Source organism: Fukomys damarensis, unplaced genomic scaffold (genome assembly GCF_012274545.1).
Source record: "Fukomys damarensis isolate Sample0158 unplaced genomic scaffold, DMR_v1.0_HiC HiC_scaffold_13, whole genome shotgun sequence".
In the NCBI taxonomy this organism is placed as follows: domain Eukaryota; kingdom Metazoa; phylum Chordata; class Mammalia; order Rodentia; family Bathyergidae; genus Fukomys; species Fukomys damarensis.
The window spans coordinates 27,150,888-27,170,423 of NW_022900925.1; the positions used below are offsets into that span (position 1 = coordinate 27,150,888).

A 19,536-nucleotide genomic window follows, 5' to 3' on the forward strand; every position below is an offset into this window, starting at 1 on the left:
TCAGGTTGAGTGGGGCCTTCGCCTTTACATCAGCGGCCGTGATCCGGGTCTCACCTTTTCCATCAGGCTTTTGAAAGAACCACCTCAGTTCAAACCCATTGCCATTGGCCCCAACCCCCTTCTTTAAGAATGTTGCTTTTTTAAAGATAAACTGGGCCTGGTGGATGATAGCATTAGAAGGGTTGAGGAAAGCCTCGAACAAAGGCAGAAGCAACGGGAAAAGGACGAATCTTGGTATCAAAATTGGTTTTCCCCTTGCCCCGCTTGCCCCTGGAGATTGTTAAATTAAAGATTGCATAGGGTTAATTGTTGATGTACGCCTTCCCACTTACCCCTCCCCACATTTGGTAAAATACTGATTGCTGTATGCTGATAAATGCTTTGTCCCTTTATGGTTAAATGCTTGAGTGACTCATGTGATTGGTAGAAGATTTGTTTGAACTGTCCAATAAGCTTGCTGAACCTTCCCCCTGGGATAACAGTATATAATCGTTTTGCTGAGCCAATAAAGAGCCTTTGATCAGAAATCAGACTTGGGCCACGTGCTGTAACTTCTTAAAGATTTCCTTCACAGACATTCAAGATCGGATCGGCCTCTGATGACCCACGAATAAGAGGCGGCTCTCACCTTATATTCCCCGCGGGACGGGGTCCCCCCAGAGAGCCGCAGATTCAGGAGATTGTTGGTTTTAGTTTTAAGACAGAGTCTCCCAAAATTGACCAGGATGGCCTTAAAACTCTCAATTCTTCTACATCAGCCCCCAATACTGAGATGAATAAGAGGCGGCTCTCACCTCCTATTCCCCGCGGGACGGGGTCCCCCCAGAGAGCCGCAGATTCAGGAGATTGTTGGTTTTAGTTTTAAGACAGAGTCTCCCAAAATTGACCAGGATGGCCTTAAAACTCTCAATTCTTCTACATCAGCCCCCTGAATACTGAGATTACAGGTCTGGGCCACAATACCTACCTTAGAGGAAGATTTCTTCTAGGATACTTCTTTGTCCTTATAGAAGATATAAGATGATGATCTTGCAGAAATCTTTGTTTTACCTGTTCTTTCAGACTATCATCCACCACCATCGACTTTGCCTATTTCTCAGTTGCATTATTTGCCTTTTTTGTAATTATTTTATATAATATCATACAAATATTGTATGCTTATATACATGCATATTACCTGGAATTTATATATATATATATATACACACACACACACATACATACATACATACATATAAATTTTGAGGGGGTTATGCTTAGGATAACTTCAGAGTCTTAGGAATTCTAGGCAAGTACTGTACTACTGACTACATCATTTAGCTCCCAAGCAACATTTTTTTTTTTGGTACTGGGGGACTGAACTCAGGACCTTGTGTTTGTGAGGCCGGCAGGGAACCACTGAGCTAAGTCCCTGGCACCAAGCAACATTTTTCAACTGAAGAGTTGGTACTTTAAGATTTATGTGATTTGTCACTATGTTTTGTTTGTTTGTTTGTTTTGAGATAGGGTGTCTCATTATGTAGTTTAAACTGATTTTGAACTCACTGTGTAGCCCAGGCTGGCCTTGAATTCATGGTGTTCCTCCTGCCTCAGCCTCCCTGGTCCTAAAATTACAGGGTGTGTGCCACCACACCCAGTCTTTCTAATGCACTTTTTTTGGGGGGGGTTATTTTGAGACAGGGCCTCACTATGTAGTTGAGACTGACCTGGAACTCACTATGTAGACCAGATTGGTCTCAAATTCACAGCGATCCTCCTGCCTCAGCCTCCTGAGTGCTGGGATTACAGGTGTGCGCCACCACGCCCGGCTTCTAATGCACTTTTTTTTTTTCTTTGGTACCGGAGATTGAACTCAGGTCTTTGCGCTTGCAAGGCAGGCCACCGCACTGCTGAGCTAAATCCCTGGCCCCTAATGCACTTTTAAATAAGAAAAAACTTGAGGGGAAGAAGGGATAAAATAAAATAAATGAAAAAAAAACTGGCCTCTTAGAAGTAAATATGAAATTAAACACATGTAGTGTCCCATAGATATATGAACAGTGTCGCCTGATAGAAATGCAAGCCTGTTCAAACCTATAGGCCTTTAATGTGAAGCAGTCACATGTGTGAGGGCAGGAAGTTTCATTTAAGAGGAACTCAGTGATAGAGTGCTTTTCTATGTAGAATGTTGTGCAAGATCCTGGATTCTGTTCCCGCACCACAAAAGACAAAAGGTACTTAACATGAAAGAAACACAACACATACATACACTGAGTAAAAGCAATGTTAATTTAAGAAGTAAATCAGAGTTCCCTTTCACAATATTTGCAGTCTCAGAGACAACATTGTACCTGCCATGAGGTGAATGCACTGGGCTACCCACCCTGGATTTTATTCTTTCTGTGGCTAAATACTCTCCTGCTGTGTGTGTGTGTGTGTGTGTGTGTGTGTGTGTGTACAGATGTGTATATGGACAAATGTATATCACAATATTTTCCTAGTTCAGTTTTTCAGGGGCTGTTTGCAACACTGATCAGGCCTAAAGCTCAGCTTCTTCTCTAAGTCTCATTTCTGTCTATGTATTAATTAATTCACCTGTGCTGTCATGGCTCGCAGGAGACCAGGACTCACTGCAGGAGTTCTAGTAATGTCCCCTTTTCCTGTCTTTCCCTGTTCCCTATAGTCTCTATCTCCTGGGTTCAAGTGATCCTGCTGAGTTAGGTGGGACTAGATGGATACCACCATGCCCGCTTGCGCTCTCTCTCTCTCTCTCTCTCTCTCTCTTTTTTTTTACTCTATCTCTCTCTCTCTCTCTCTCTCTCTCTCTCTCTCTTTCTTCTGTATTGTTTTTCTTAATGGAAGTAGTAATTTTTTTTTTTTTGAGACAGGGTCTTGTGAGGACCAAGTTTCCAGGTCACGGTGGGCTCCTTGCTCCTTACCCAGAATAGAGTAAATGCAAAAGTTCCTTTCTGAAAAATTCCATTCTTTGTGACAGTTTCCATTCTATGTGGCAGTTTCTCTGTGCTTTGACAATTGCAGTTCCTCCTTTAGGGCATCTCCACCCTTCTTCTGTTCCTCTTTTTAAGATAAACTTCTTTTTGTAATTCAATTGATATAGGAATTAAGTATAGTTGATAAAAAAGCTTCTTTTTGGGTGATCTAATCAATATAGGAATTAGTTATAGTTGATATAGGAATTAATTATAGTGGACATAGATAGTCATATATTTTAGTAAAAGTCAGAAAAGTGGAATTAATTATCTAATGAAAAGAGGAATTAATTCTCTAAAGGCCTTAGGTAACTTTCCAATACGTACCCTCCCAGCACCCCATAATAAATTTGCAAATGTAAGCATTAGATCATGTTCCAATGTGCCCTCCCGATCCCCCTTGATGATAAGGGAAAACTAAAAATAGTAACAGAAAAGTCCTATATAAACTTGGTTCAAAGTTGGATCTGGGCTCTCGGTCTGAAGCCGCTGTGACGGTGACACCTGAGAGTCCAGGCTCCAGCTTGCAATAAACTCCTCTTGCAGTTGCATTGGACCTGACTCCTTGGTGGTCTTGGAGGACTTCGCGACTTGGGCACAACAGTCTCACTATGTAGTTGAGACTGACCTGGAACTCACTATGTGAGTTCACTATGTGGTCTTGAACTCACAGCGATCCTCCTGCCTCAGCTTCTCGAGTGCTGGGATTACGGGCATGAACCACATGCCTGGCTTGGGTGTAGTAATTTAAATTCCCACCAATTATAAGGATTTTCCCATGCCCACAGCCTTGCAAACAATTGTTAGCCTTTTCCTTCATTCTTTCTTTCTTTTAAGATGGAGTCATATATATTTCAAACCAAAGTCAAAGATGCTTTAATGACACCAGATTAAAAAATATAGTCCAGTCTTGAGCATCATATAAATTTCATCTTTTTAGCATCAGAAAAAGTGATACTGTTACTTTAAGGTTTTTCGGGGGTTTTTTTTCTTAATTTTCTCTCTTCCAGACTGAGTCATAGATGATCATTTTATAGCCTCCTTATCTTTTATATTATTGCTTCATTGAGTAAAAACTATAGTAACTGCTCTTATAAATTTGGCAATGTCTAAAAATATTTAGAACAAGGATAATATCACTGTCATGAGATTTTGTAAACAACCTTAGTTAAGAATTTAGCCTCAACACAATTCTTTATTTTGTCCAAAACAGTACAGTAGAGCCAGGCGTGGTGGCGCATGCCTGTAATCCCAGCACTTGGGAGGCTGAGACAGGAGGATTGCTGAGTTCGAGACCAGCCTGGGCTACATAGTGAGTTCCAGGTCAGTTTCAACTACATAGTGAGACCTTGTCTCAAAAAACAAAAAAACAAACAAACAAACAAACCAAAACAGTACAGTAAAAACATCTCCAACAATACATAAACCTATATATAAAATATAGACTATCTCTAATATTTTTCCTTTGTATGGTACCACACCAGTAAGTGCAAGAGAAAGTACTGTTGATGGGCCAAAGGGAAAAGTGATTTGGGCAATGACCTAGTTACCAGGCTTTAACCTTCAGAAATCAGGTAAATGTCAATTTAGTCAGAAAAGCAGTATTAAAAGAGCTTCTATGAAACTGAGATTTGTGTATTTTATTCTGTATTAGTGGTTGTTTCATCCACAGCCTGGCTTCTCATCATGGTTCTTTACCTCTGGATGGTACTAAAAAGTATAGGGAATGCCTACCCAATATCATATTTTCATCTGAAAAACTTGTTATAGAAATGGCAGAGCTTAAAAAAAAAAAAAAGTGTGCTTGGGCTGGGGGTTTAGCCCAGTGGCACCGAGCCTGCCTTGCAAGCAGAAGGGTCCTGAGCTTGATCCTTGGTACCAACAAAAGAAGTGTGCTGGAGTTTAGAAATATTTAGTAATTTTTAAGAAAGCTTACCGTGAACACTTCCAAAAACAACAGGCTTTACAACATCTTGTGCAAAGGAGTAAACATCTACTCAGGCCATTAGTCAAAATCTGCTTAGTAATTTGTTTCTCAGTACCTTTTCATCTCTGGATAATCAAGTCAAAAATCGTCTGATAATGATCTGTTGCTAGCCTACCTTTAACAATGAAAGGGGAATAAAAAACTCCTTTTAAAATTTTTTTCAAGCTAAACCAGTATATCAACTTTGTTTTTTCTCTTCTGGTGATAAATGACAACACTAATTCACAGCTTGAAGCCAGTTCTGGACCTCCCCCCTTGGTGACTGAGATTAATAACGAGTTCGTGGTATCTTTTAGGTTGGTAAGTATGTTTATAAAGGAAAATGCTCAGCCATTTTAAACCATTGTATTTTATCCCGATGAGGGGATTTATAAAGAAACACCTACCTGGCATCAGAAGGCTTTGGCACTGATGCCATTGATAGAAGCAGATGGAATGACATTAGTGCTACTAGATGACAGAGGAACACCTATGCCTGCCCACTTTCATCCTCTTCCCCCAAAGCACAGAAAAGATCAAATAAAAGATTAACATGCTACCTATTTATTGATACTTTTTAATATGCTTTTAAAAAATAAAATTACAATAATTATGTGTGTAGGGAACTTTCTATCCTGATACTCACTTTGCATTAGAACATAAGTATTATTTCATTTAATTTCTTTAAAATTCTGTAAACTTATTTTGAAATTGTTAGATTCTCCCCATGGTTGAATTTCAGTTTGTTGGATTCTTTATTCTGTTAGGAACAAGGCCATGGTGACTTATAAATATTTTTTTTCTTGCATTTTCTGTTTGTTTTTTGGTACTCGGGATTGAACTTGGGTCCTTGAGCTTGCGAGGCAGGTGGCAGAACCACTGAGCTAAATTCCCGGTCCTTGCATTTTGAATTATATCCTCATGACAGATTCCCAGAAGCAGAGTCATTAGGTCAAAGGGTTTGATCGTTTTAAAGATTCTCATTAGTTATTGCCAAAGAGTTCTTGAAAGAAGCTGATTAAGCTGACCTCTCTGCTTTCTAATCCTGCTGGGGGAGTGATGTATTCTAAACAATGGGGGCGTCATATCTGTGCCATAGGTCACACTTGATTGACGAGTTAGTTTAGTAGATCGTAAAATTATAGAATATTTAGAGGAAAAGACTCCTTTGTTTGGTAGTGCAGAAAACCTGGTCAAGACAGATTAATCTTTGCCAAAGTCAGACAGCTAACCCAGCAAGTCAGGGTCCAGAACTCAGTAAGAGTAAACTAAGGTCTCAGAATGTTCCTTACAAGTTGGGCATGGTGGCGCACGCCTGTAATCCCAGCACTCGGGAGGCTGAGGCAGGAGGATCGCTGTGAGTTCATGACTAGCCTGGTCTACATAGTGAATTCCAGGTCAGTCTCAACTGCATAGTGAGACCCTGTCTCAAAAAAACAAAACAAAACAAAAGCAACAAATAACAAGAAATATTTCTTACAGTCCTGGTACCTTACCACCACCTTTACAAATGTTAGTTACTGTACTACCACTGATCCTCAGGTGGGCCCGTTACCAGAGAAGTCTGATGGAAGGGAAGGAACCATCACCTGTATTTGAAGTAATGACCCAGGGGATCAGACTTCGGTCTGGTGCAATTGGATTTCAACTGTGGGTTTCTTCTATTTCTGAAAATTTCCCAAGAAAAAATTTTAATTATAAAATCTTAACTTGGAAACTGTGAAAATCTTCAGAGATCTTCTAGCCCAGTCTTTTAATTTCTCAGCCAGTGAAAGGAGGTCCAGTGCATTGGCCAAAGTCATAGAGCTAAAGAGTGCACTTTTCCTCGTGTCAACCCATGCATACAGTCCTGGGTCACCTAGTTCTCTGCAGGGCCCTACCATGTAAGGAACCTTGCAGTGTGGTGCCCTCTGGTGGCAGACTGGAGTCGGTGCAACCCAGGAATGGGTCAGGGAATCCTGGGACGGTTCTGGGTGGGCTGTTGAGCTTTGAATTGTTAGGAATTTGATGTATTTATTTATTTATGTCCACCCTGATCTAACCTCTCCCCCCAAAAATCTAAGTTGTTAAATTGTCCAGGCTGGGATCTTTTTTTTTTGGGGGGGGGTACTGTGGGATCAAACTTGGGTCCTTGTGCTTGTGAGTTAGGCGGTGGAACCACTGAGCTAAATCCCTGGCCCATATTTTTAGCTTTTTGAGACAGCGTCTTGCTATGTAATTCAGACTGGCCTTGAGCTCTTTAGCACAGGCTGGCCTCAAACTTGCAGTGATCCTCCTGCCTCAGCCTCCCTATGGCATTTTCATTTCCTTAATCCACTCTCCTTTTCTACCTTTTCTGGGAAATTGAACGTCAAGAGAAAGCAGCATACCGCTTATACTGTACTGTGCTTCCTACATGCATAGATACTCCGAGATTCACACATTTTCCCTTTACTGATGATCTCTTCATCCAAAGGAAATAAGATAAAATTAATGTCAAGAAATCAAACCTTCCTTACCTAAGGGTGGAGGTGAGCCACCAGCCCCTCCTGCTTGTTTCTTTGTGTTATATTCTAGGCCAGAAATAAATCTGCTGGGTCTATGCCAGAGGAACCCAGAGACAGTTGCCATTTACTCAGTTTATAGATTTACAGATTATAACTGAAGACTATTTTCCCCTGGTAATTTGCTCTTGATCAGGATAGTGGGATATCATTGAGCCAAAGAAATAGGACATCTGCAGTTATCATTTATCTCAGGCAGAAAATCTGTAGCATGGGTTTTTGGATTTTAGAATCTGTTCCTCATCAAGTGTTACTCTTGAGTGGGTGGGCACCAGGGTGGATGATCCAGGGCTGTGGCTGGGCCCAGGCTAAATTAACATGATCTCTGCTCTGTGTACTGAACCTCGTGCATGGCCACTCTTGACAGAATGCACATGCATTTCTTCTCACACTGCCTTTTGTCCCTTTCGTGCTATCCCAACACCACCAAATGTCTATGACTCTGATTGCACTATGATCAAGTATCAGGCACTGTTCCCCCAGGAAATATGAGTAGCAAGAGCTTAGTGAAGCCTTTTACGCAAGCTCTGATGCATCTATGACCACTGAGAAATTTTACAGTGAAAGTTAAATGGCCTAGAGAACCAAGTTGAGCTCAAGGACCTAATAAAGCAGAACTAAGGTGTTTTTTATGTGTTATGACACCAATGTAATATCTGTAGTAAGTATACTAACTATATGAAACCACAGACATCTAAAGGATAGAGACAGTGATGGGAATGATTTGATGTAAAAGCACAATAGTGACAAAATGTAAGGTCTTTTGAAGAACACAGTACAGTGCTGTATTTAATCATGTCACACAAACCTTTCAGAAAGACTATTCTTTCTGTCATGTAAGATCTAGGACATACTACATTGAACATATCAGCTAGACTGGAGAGGCAGGGCTAGTCAGGGAAGTGGGGAATGCATGGGGTGGGTGCAGCCAGGGAAATTTGGGTGTGCTGTGAGAGATAAAGGGGCCCCTGAGATGTTGCCAGAAACTTCTACAGGAGGCTCCGGTCCCCTACTCTGTGTGATGCAGGCCTGAGGAAAAAACAATTAAAAGAACTAAGAGAGACAGAAAGCAGGATTCTATGGGCCAGGGATTTAGCTCAGTAGCACTGTGCCTGCCTTGCATCTGCAAGACCCTGAGTTCGATCCCTGGTCCAAAAAAAAAAAGAACAGATGAGAAAGCAGGGTGCCAGGATGACCAGTGCCAATGCAACTGACAAAGGTGCTGGCCAGTCCAAGCCACTGATTTTTATTAGTAATCACTTGGGGCAAGATACATGCAAGGGCAGTACTTCACGTGAGGATGCGCAGTTGTGCAGTTTCTATGGAAATTAATGTAAGCAAGGCTTGTCAAAGGCAAGAAAAAGCGTTCTCAAATTAGGAGCAGAATAGACAAAAAACATGGCTTTAATTAGAAAATTGTCCTTCTAGTTAAGAAGGTTCTAGTTTTGGGAATGGAATTTGTGTGTGAGTTACTCTGACCTCTGCATGAAGGCTTTGGCTGGACTCACTTCTATAGACAAGCAGATTGTGAGGTTAACTCTTTACAGACGGCACTACTCACAGTCTGCTTTGGGGCATAATCGATATTGCAGTCTCCCACACACAGGGAAGGGACATTTGTGGTAAAAGAAGTGTCCAAGGAAAGAAGCTACAAAAGTTTCAGCAAAGGGATGCTGATGCCTGAAGGTGGGAGAACAGAATCAGTTGTCTGGCTGTGTCATAAGCTGGTACTGAATGTAGCAAAATAAGAAAAAGGAGGGGCAAACTGGAGATGCTCTGTTACTTTTTAATATTTCGGTTTTATTTTTATTTTTGAGATTGCATTGTTGTCTTAAATCTCATATTCCGTCACTGTCCTTTAAACTGTAATACCCGAAGGAGTTGCGAGGTCTGAGCAGACTCAGCCTCCTCACGTGTAGGCCGATGCCAAAGTGTGGACTGTGGACCATGTCTGTGCCCTCGAGGGATCGGGTATTGCAAATTGGGTCCTCAGCTTGAGGTGTCTGGGGCCTCTCCTGAGAATTTTAGACAGAGAAGTTGTCTCAGCTCCACCTGTTCTGTGAATGAGAGGCTGAGACTCAGGACGCTCATTCCTCCACACTTATGCCAAGCAATTTCACGACAGCCTCTGCACCATGAAGGTGAGCAGAGGCACACACACAGACTGGGAAAGCCAGCTCAGTGTTCCACTGACTGCTGGGTGGTCTTCTGTGACCTTGTGATTAACCCTGCATCCAGCTGTAAGGATTGGTTTACAGTGAACAGCAATTTGAACGTGATTTCCTGCATTATTAAGTTCGCCAGAATCTTTCTTTTTTTTTTTTTCTTTTTGGTTTTTTGAGACAAGGTCTCACTATGTAGTTGAGACTGGCCTTGAACTCACTATGTAGCCCAGGCTGGTCTCAAACTCACAGCGATCCTCCTGCCTCAACCTTCTGAGTGCTGGGATTACAGGCATGCACCACGATGCTCGGCTCAGAATCTTTTTATTTTTGGTACTGGGGATCAAACTCAGGACCTTGTGCTTGCGAGGCAGGTGGCACCACTGAGCTAAATCCCTGGCTTCCTTTCTTTTCTTTTTGGAGCCAAGGTCTCACTTCATATTTCAGCCTGGCCTTGAACTCACTGTGTAGCCCGGGTCGACCTTAAACTCAAGGCAGTCTTCCTGCGTGCTGGGATCACAGGTGTGTGCCACCACACCGGACTACTTTTTTTTTTTAAAGTAGGAAATTTATTGAGGGAGAAACAGCTCCTGAGAGGCAGGAGGGGACCTGGAAAGTGGGTTACCCTCACCAGAATCTTTTGAGGACAGAACAGATGAATTTTTAACTCCAGACTGAGTGTTTTTATTCTTTGGCTGCTCAAAAAAACTTACCTGTAGATATAAAAATTACATTCAAGTACATTTTCAAGTTTCTCCATTGACTTGTTTCCTTTAAATCGTTTTTTGAGAAAATAGCTTATATATGAAAATATCTAATATCATAGTCATAGTGTTTTCATACATACTTTATATTTGTTTGTTTATTTTTTTCAGTACTGGGAATCAAACTCAGGACCTTGTGCTTGCCAGGCAGGCTTGGTGCCACTGAACTATGTTCCCGGACCTAACTTTTTTTTTTTTTTTTTTTTTTTTTTGGTACTGGGGATCGAACTTGGGACCTTGTGCTTGCGAGGCTGGCGGCGGCACCACTGAGCTAAATATTTTAATTAAACATTTTAATTAAATTTTTTTGACAATGGAAGGTCATATGCAGTTTTCTCCCAAATTGTGATTCTGACATTCATGGAGTATTTTTTGTTCTTTCTTCCAAAACAGTTTTATCTGTTCTAACCTGATTTGTATACTGTTTGTGTAAAGAAGAAAATGCTATCATTCTTCTCTGTGAAACAGAACCAGTCACCTACAGATATAGGGAATTCAGCCTAGTTGGCCAAACTTTAGTGGCAAGAAAGCCAGAATTAGAGGCAAGAGTTCAGGAACAAAGATGTCACTGTCTAACATAACATTTTCTTGGGAGTCTTGCTAGCTTAGCAAGACTTTTTTTTTTTGGATACAGGGTCTCACTATTCCATGATGGCCTTGAACTCCCAGCAGGTCCTCCTACTGCATAGCCCAGCCAGCCTCAAACTCACATCTTCCTGCTTCAGCCTCTCGAGTGCTGGGATTACAGATTCTCTGTACCACCACGCCCAGCTTGAATTTGTTTTCATTTGTAAAACAAAATTCATTGGAACCTCTTATGACATAATCTCTGCATCACTTCCCCCCTAACTTGCCACTTGTTTGGAATCTTAGCATGAGAAGTGGGTTGGAAGAAAGGCAGAAGTGTACGTGCCACTCACAGCGTTTGACTGATAAGAATCCTAGGTCGCATCAAAAGTATAATGTTCTGACACAGTTCCACTTGAGGCTTACTTGAGATTCCGGCAGCCTAAAGAAAAGACACGGAACTGTGGGAATATCTGACTTTCCTTTAATACCTCAGCAGCATGAGGAGCAACACTAGTAAGTCTTTTACGTATGATATTTTACAAAGCTGGCAAGCTGGCAAAAAGTTATGTAGACACAGACTACTTGTTTACATGTATACTGTGCCCGTGTAGATTACATAACATATGTTGATTCACTAGCAAGTGGAAGGCCTCGGTGGAAAGCCTGGATCTGGCCGTCTTTGTACTCTGACCACACACTCCATTCCAGAGGGATTTTTGCTGCACAATCAACCCATGAATCTTCTGTGTGGTTTCCTTGATGAGAAGCATGGAGGATTGTACACGTAATTCACAACAACAATGTAGCTGCAGCAACAAGCTGCTAATTAACCCCCTCCCACTTCAGTGTAGCCAAAGCATAATGCCGCTGCAAACCACCATTCTTTTTTTTTTTTTTGTACTGGGTACCGAACTCGGGTCCTTGTTCTTGCGAGGCAGGTGGCAGAACCACTGAGCTAAATCCCAGGCCCAAACCACCATTCTTGCAGGGAATCTGCCATCAAGTTTCTCCAGCCAAGGCACCCAATGCCTGACTGACATTGGCATATTTTATCTGGTACATATACACAACATTGAGAAGGCACAAATGTCACCTGACAAGGCTGTGAGAATATCTAAGGCCATCCTATTCTACTTCATTTAACAATCCTAAGGGCCATTGAGTATAATTAAAAGAATAGGTGGTATGCAAGGCAAGAGCAGTAACTTTAGCTTTAGTAACTATGGTAGCACCCAGAGGAGGAAAAGAGCTAGCAGGTAATACCGCCATGCTGTGCAGTTTACTCATGCCTTGCTCTTCTGAAAGCCTCAGCTACTGGGTACAGTAGATGAAGTTTTCAGTGATCATGCTGGGAACCCCTCTATGTGAATGCCATAGGTCCTTCGTCCTTCAGGAGTGTGTGTGAACACACTAGACATTACTTGCAGGCAGCCTGGAAATTGGCCAGCATCATGGGCAGATCCCAAGCTTGCACCATAGCCAACACAGTTTTTTTTTTTGCCCCATGTGCAACAGTCATCAATGTGGCCAAATGCCTGCATCCATCCCTGCAACTTCTAGTCACTTCATCTTGGTCAGGGTATCTGCTTCATCATTTTTAGGGGATGCTAAAGGGCTATGACCAGTGACATGATACTCTTGTTACATTTTTGATGGCTCAAGGCCTACAAATATTCTGAAATGGCTTAGCCTGAGAGGAGGGGCAATATTTCACAGTCCAGTCATTCAAGTACCATGTGATGAGCTGTAATTTGCCCCTGTATATTGCCCAGCTATCAATACAAATTGTGAGTGGGGATGGCAACATCTTAGTACTTTTCTCATTGCTGAGATGAAACACCTAACACCTAAAATTAAAGGAGGAAAGGCTTATTTTGGCTTATAGTTTGTAGAAGTTTCACTCCATAATTGGCTGGCTCCAAAGCAGGGTGGCATGGCAGAGAGACATCACAGAGGAGAAAAAACAGTTCTTGGCTTGAAAGGTAGAAGGCAGAAGGCTATGAAAAAAGCAAGCAGCAAGCAATGGCAACAGCCCTCTTTCTGTCCCTTATATTCTATCCAGGTCACACACTCTTAAGGCAGGTAGCACTCACATCCAGAGTGGGCCTTCCCACTATCCACACCCAAATCTATGCCAAACCAATCAGTGGACTAATTTAGTAATCACACACCCTTCATCTCAGCATCACACCCTTCATCCCAGAATCACACACTCTAGGTCTAGCTACCTCTGAAAAGCCCCATCTTTGACCGCATGAGGCTTTGTGGGGACATCTTGATACAAAGCATAACAGCTAATGTACCATTAGCAACCATACAGCATCTAGTGTGGCCCGTTGGCTGCTCTGTCTTGTTTCTGTGTCAAACCCTATGATGTCAGTTGAAGGCTGTACTGCCGCAGCTGGTGGCCCATGGTTTGAGCCATCAGTGTATGAAGCTCTTCCGGAGTAGGGGCTCACCACTTCTTACAGGGGCTTGCCTCTGGCTCTATCCCTTTGGGTTGCTTGTGGCCATCCTAGCTTCCTATGTGAGGGGCTGAATTAATGAAGTGACTACTATGGTGGCCAGCCTAAGGAAGACAGAGAGTAGAAGGTGGGGCTGTTATGTCCACTCTGTGTCACAGACACGCCAGACAGAGAAAGGAAAGGGGCAAAGAAGAATGCCCACGAAGGTCACACATACACAGATATGGGTAGACCTATTGGGGGCAAGAGTCAGCCAGGTCAAGATCAACAAGAAGCTGAACGCCTACCTGTTAAAGTTACAGATTGCTATTGGGGTCATAGCATTAAGGTAGGGGCAACTTCTGAACATCCCTAAGGAATATAAAGTGTATGTCTCCAATACAGGAGTACCTCCTTGTAGTTGAGATACTTTAGCACCAATTGGGTGCCACGGGCTGCTGCTGCTTCATTTTATGTACCACTACTGGACAGCCTTCTTGCATGGAATTGCTCAATATCTTCAGTATTTGAGTTGTCCATGTCCATTAACACTATTAGCTCACCAGTGTCCACTCCTGGATGCAATTTATGAGCAACAGCTATCTCTTACCTCAACTCCCTGATGCAGGTGTCTCGTCTTAACTAGGTTTCTGTCTCAGCCCTAAAGGTAGTAAGAAACATCTGCCCCATTACCTCAGCAACAGTATGAATACTCTTCTTCAAGATCTCTTCCAAAGCATGCAAGGCTTTGTCTATGAAAAAAGGTGTCCCATCCACCAGGCTTGAGGAGGGGGGTCCACGCTGAGAGTACCACCTACTCACCGGGGGAGCTGAGGGTTTCACACCAGGCTGTGGAAGATCCTGCCGACTACACCAATTGTTCTGCCACCAGCCCAGGCTGGGAAGGTTCACTTGAGATTAGGGTAACCCAGAGAAAAGACATGGAGCTGTGGGAATGTGAACATACCTTTAATATCTCAGCAGCATGGGGAGCAACCCTGGAAAGTCCCACACTTTTGTATATGGTATTATACAAAGTGACCATGTTGCCAAAAAGTTATATAACACAAACTACTTGTTTACGTGTTTACTGCACATGTGTGGGTTATGTAACATATGTTGACTCACTAGAAGGTGGAAGGTCTAGATAGCAAGTCTGAGCCCAGCCATCTTGGGTACTCTAGCCACACATGTAATTTCTAATTGTTTCCCACTTCTGAAAACTCAGAGATGTTTCTATTATTATTATTATTTTTTTATTATTATTATTTTATTATATTTCTTTGGTCCTGGGGCTCAAACTCGGGTCTTTGCACTTATGAGGCAGGTGGTGGTGGAAGCACTGAGCTAAATCCCCAGCTCTGAGCAGTTTCAATTATTAACAGTCCTTTAAATATTCTTTACCACTTATACACACACACACACATATGTAACATTTAACATGGGGAAAGTAAACAGATCTTAAGTGTGTAGCTCATGAACTTTCACAAACCAATCACACATAGCCAGCACAAGAAACATTACCAGTCTTGCAAAAAAACCCAAAACAACCCTTGTGCTCCTCCCAACCTCTGCCTTTCTACAAAAGGAACTATTGTTGTTTGTTTGTAGCTATTGTCTTTACTTTTCACCTCATAGACTAGTTTTTCATAGTGGGCCATTCTTTAACCTTCTTTAACTTTTCTAGCAAAGCTCCCAAGAATCAAAACAGATTTGTTGGAAGGTTCAGGTAAGTAGGAGACAATAGTATAAAGAAAACTCACAAAATTCTTCTTCATAATGAGAGGTAGATTGGGGGGATTGTTGTTTAGGGGGACATACAATACAAGTCACTACTTAATGTTTGTGAAATAAGTTTGTTCTTTTTCTGTAAGAGGTATAGGGGTCTTATGAATATAGTCCTTATGAAGATTTGAAAGGTTTAACAATATCAAGTGGGTAAAGCAATTGCCTAGCATGTGCAAGGCCCTTGGTTTGATTCCCAACATCAGAAAAAAAAAATTCTCAACTTTTTGGTATGTTTGCCTTCAGTGAACCTCCTTTCTTTCTTCCTTCCCTCCCTCCCTCCCTCCCTCCTTTTCTTCCTTTTACAGATCTCAAGTCCCATAGAAGAGAACTTTGAAGAAATACAAGGCGTAGGGCCAAGGATGTAGCTCAGTGGCACTGCTCCTGCCTTACAAGCGCAAGGTCCTGAGTTCATTCCCAAGCACCACACACACACACACAAAAAGACAAGAAAAGAAATACAAGGTGCATTTGCCCAACCTCAAGGCTATGGTAAACCCTAGGGAAGATTCTTTTGAGAATTTCTTGGCTTCACTTTCTGTTGGATCACAGATAAATTTGGGGCTGGCAGGGTCCTTGGATATCACCTTCTCAGCCTTTCCATTACAGGTGACAAAGCTGAGTTTCAGTGATCTCCCCTCATTAGAATGAAGTCCCACCTCCCTCCTCACCAGCTTCATGATTTTGATACATTATGTTATGTCTACTCCCATGTGTTTTATATTACATACATTGTAGTAGTTGCTGCTTGCTTTTTGCTTTCTGTCCCACTAGGTTTTAGGCTTCTTGGTAGCATACAGCAGATGTAGTTATCTTTGGTAAGCAAACAGAGTTTGGCCAAGCCATATAGCTAGTTATTGATACAACAAAAACTAGAACTTAGTTTCTGTGTCCTTCTCTATCCCAGAAGCCAGAGTTTCATGGTCATTTTCTTTGCTTGCTTAGCATTTTAGCACAGAATTAACAGCGGCCAATAGTGCAGATTCAACTTAATGCTGCTCAGCCTCTTGGGAGGCCTTGGGTTCTGTGTAATTTAGCAGGAGCTTTCCATTATGTGACAATACTGGACCAGCAGCCAGGGGTGTGGCACAAGGCAAGATAAAAGTGCTCTAGGTTGTCTTTCAGGCATTTTAATAGTTGGGTACTTTTGCTCTTTTCAGGTATGCAGCCATGTTTTTATTAAAACATAGTTATTTACCTAGGAGGCTATGTAGATGTTCTTGGTCATATCTCAACCCTCTGAACTCAGATGCATGGGTTTCTTAACTTACTCCTTTGCTTCCAGTGCACACCCCAGCTTCCAACTCTAACATGATTCAGTTCCCTGCCGGAGTTAGGACCGTTTTAAGAATCTTCAGGCTTTGAGATGAGCAGTTACACTCTCAGGCTATGTACTAAAAGTCACCAGGGTCTTGGAGCACCCACCCTTTCTGGCAGAGGCTCTACTCACGGTCGCTCTCTGTGGGCTTGGGTGAACATGGCCGCTTTACTTGGGTGTGGAGGAGGTTGACTGGGATGGAGGAGTGGTAATGTAGATAGGTCAGACACCCAGGGCCAGTCCCACACAAACGTGAAGTAGGCAGAAGCCTTGCATTTCTACTTTGTGACCCCCCGTCTCCCGGGCTCTGGTCTATATTTTCTTCCATGCCCAGAGCCGTAACAGGAACAGTACGATACATGCTGGGTTCCCAGCCCTGTTGTTCCACTAACTCTGCGCAGTTGGGCAGTTGCAGTCACTTCATCCCAGGGCCCACTCTCCCTCATGTGAAGCACTGGAGGGTCTGAGTCCACACTCTCTTAAGTACCCTCTGGCTCTAGAGTGTGCTCATTAGGAATTAGTTTATGCTTTCTAGGTGTTATCTTAAGAGACAGTCATAGTAAGAGAAGCCTCAGTGTCTCACTACTGGTGGGGTTTCTGCCTTTGTTGGAATCACTAAGGTGGCTCTGTGACCAACTCAGGAGGTGGGGAGGAGTGGGGGAGTCGTGATCTTAGGAATCGGGGTAGAGTGCTCCAGCTGTCCCCATGTCTGTGAACTCACCGATGATGGGAGAGCAAATGGTTACTGGCTAGCTATCTGAAGATCCTCTTAGCGACAATCAGGGAGCGATAACCTGAGATGCTTGATGCCAAGGAGAACTGAGGACAGCTGATCAGCTGCTCGGTGCTCAAGACCCTGCTCCCCACCTCCTCTCTTTAGGTGATGTTTGATGGCCAAGAGCACAGTTAGCGCTCTGGGAATTCACATCTAACGGTCTTTCCTGTTTGGAATCTTTAGTGAATGAGTGCACTTGGTTTTAACGCCCTCTGGTGTCTGTTGACAGAAATTGGGTCAGTTTGCCTTTTTGGAAAGACAAAGCAACATTTGTTTCCAGGATTAACTGTGTGATTATAGCTGAAAGGCTAGTGAATGACTTGATTGTATTCTGAGTGTCAGAATATAGTCCTGTCCTCTGACCAAGGCAAATAAACTTTCTGGGCAAAAACCTCCTCCAGAGCATTCAGTCCAAACCCAATTAGGGAAGCACTTTTTAAAAAATGCAGATTATTTCTCATTCTAGACCAGAGCAAGGGAAATTCTAGGGCATGAGAATAATCTGGTTTAGGAAAAATTTAAGAAAATAATTTTCTTTATTGTTTCAAACAAGGAAAAGTTCCAAATGAAGAAAATCTTTGGAAAGAACACTGAGATTTTCACCAGGTCTCAGTTTCAACTAGTACAAAGGTATGGGCTTTTATAATCTTAGTCAGTTTACACTTAGAAACAATGTTAAATGGGAGAATGCTGAATATTTATATATTGCCTATCTTCAAATGTACTAGCCACTATCATAAAAATTAGCTTTGGACAGCCTAACTTTGTTAGGACATTTTCAGTAGAATTTGAAGGAAGTGAAAAGAAGTCATTACTTGTACCAAAGTCCTGACTTTGACATGTGATTTTTTTTTTTTTTTGAGACAAGGGTCTCACTATGCTTGCCTTGAACTCACTATGTAGCTGAGGCTGGCCTTGGACTTGCAGTGATCCTCCTGCCCAGCCTCCCAAGTGCTGGGTTTACAGGCTTGCACCCCCACACCCAGCCCTGACATGTGACCTTGATCACAGGTTTTTGCCCCTCTATTCTATTTCTCCATCTGTAAAATAAGGATAAGAACCCTTACTAAGCATTTGACATAGGAATTGCAAGTAATAATTAACTCTGGGCACTTATCTCAAAGAAAGAATATTGAATATTTATAGCAAATTTATTTCTAATTGCCTCCAGTTTAAAACCCAGATGCCCTCACTATGTGAATGGTTAAACAGACTGGTACATGGAACATTCTTACCCTGGAGCAGTACTCAGCAGCAAAGAAGAATGAACTACTGATGCTTATAATAGCTAGAGAAATCTCCAGAGAATTATGTTTAGTGGAAAAGGCAATTCCCAAAGCTTTTCTAGAGTATGATTCCTTTAATTAACCTTTTTTTTTTTTATTTGGTACCAGGGATTGAACTCAGGACCTGGCACTTGCAAGGCAGACACAGTGCCACTGAACTAAATCCTGGCCCTATTAACATTCTTGAAAACGATACATTTATAGAAATAAAGAACAGATAAATATAGGCTGCCAGGGATTGAGCTCAATGGCCCTGAGCCTGCCTCACAAGTGCAGGGTCCTGAGTTCGATCTCCAGTACACAAAGGAAAAAAAAAAAAAAAAGAATGTAGGCTGGCAATAGATGAGCAACACGAGGGATCTAGTGGTAGTGCAAAGGGTCCATATCTTGTCTGTTTCAATGTCAGTGTTGTGGTGATACTGTTTAGATTTGCAAGATGTTACTACTTGGAGAAACTGGATTAATTGTATTTCTTTGCAACTGCATATGAGTCTATAATTATCTCAAAATAAAACTTTAATAAAGTCCTAATAGTAGGAATAAAATGTGTCTAAGACAATAACATTGAATTCACTTTCTCTTTCTGGGCCTCAATTTCCTTAATTATAGTAACTAAGCTAGTAATCCTAACTATTTTGTAAATGCCAGATACTAAATTGTCTAATCCACATAATAACAATTTGAGATATATACAGGTATCTCTAATTTTGCCAATAAAAAAAGCACAGTTCAGAGTTGAAATATTTTTTTCTAAGGTTATACAGCCATTTAGGATAGACTATATATCAAACCCTCCCCCAGTTTTAATGGTTTAAAAACCACAAAAATTTCTTTCTTCCTTCCTTCCTCCCTCCCCTCCTCTCCTTTTCTTTCACCTCACATCTCCAGCCTTCTTTCCAGCCCCAGATAGGGTCTTGCTAAATTACTAAATTGCCCAAGTTTAACTTAAACTTT

General features: G+C 42.0%; 1 long non-coding RNA gene across 2 annotated transcripts; it reads right to left on the bottom strand.

Annotated features, from left to right (window-relative positions):
* Nucleotides 1-9,278: 9,278 nt before the first annotated feature.
* On the bottom strand, nt 9,279-17,441 carry LOC104859581. Of its 2 annotated transcripts, none has more exons than XR_779443.1 (3): nt 17,243-17,441; nt 14,241-14,365; nt 9,279-9,493 (listed from the first exon to the last, which is right to left on the bottom strand). It is a non-coding gene; the product is annotated as an uncharacterized LOC104859581 (long non-coding RNA). The 2 variants fall into 2 exon arrangements; XR_779442.1 differs by lacking the exon at nt 9,279-9,493 and adding an exon at nt 11,440-11,729.
* Nucleotides 17,442-19,536: the final 2,095 nt, after the last annotated feature.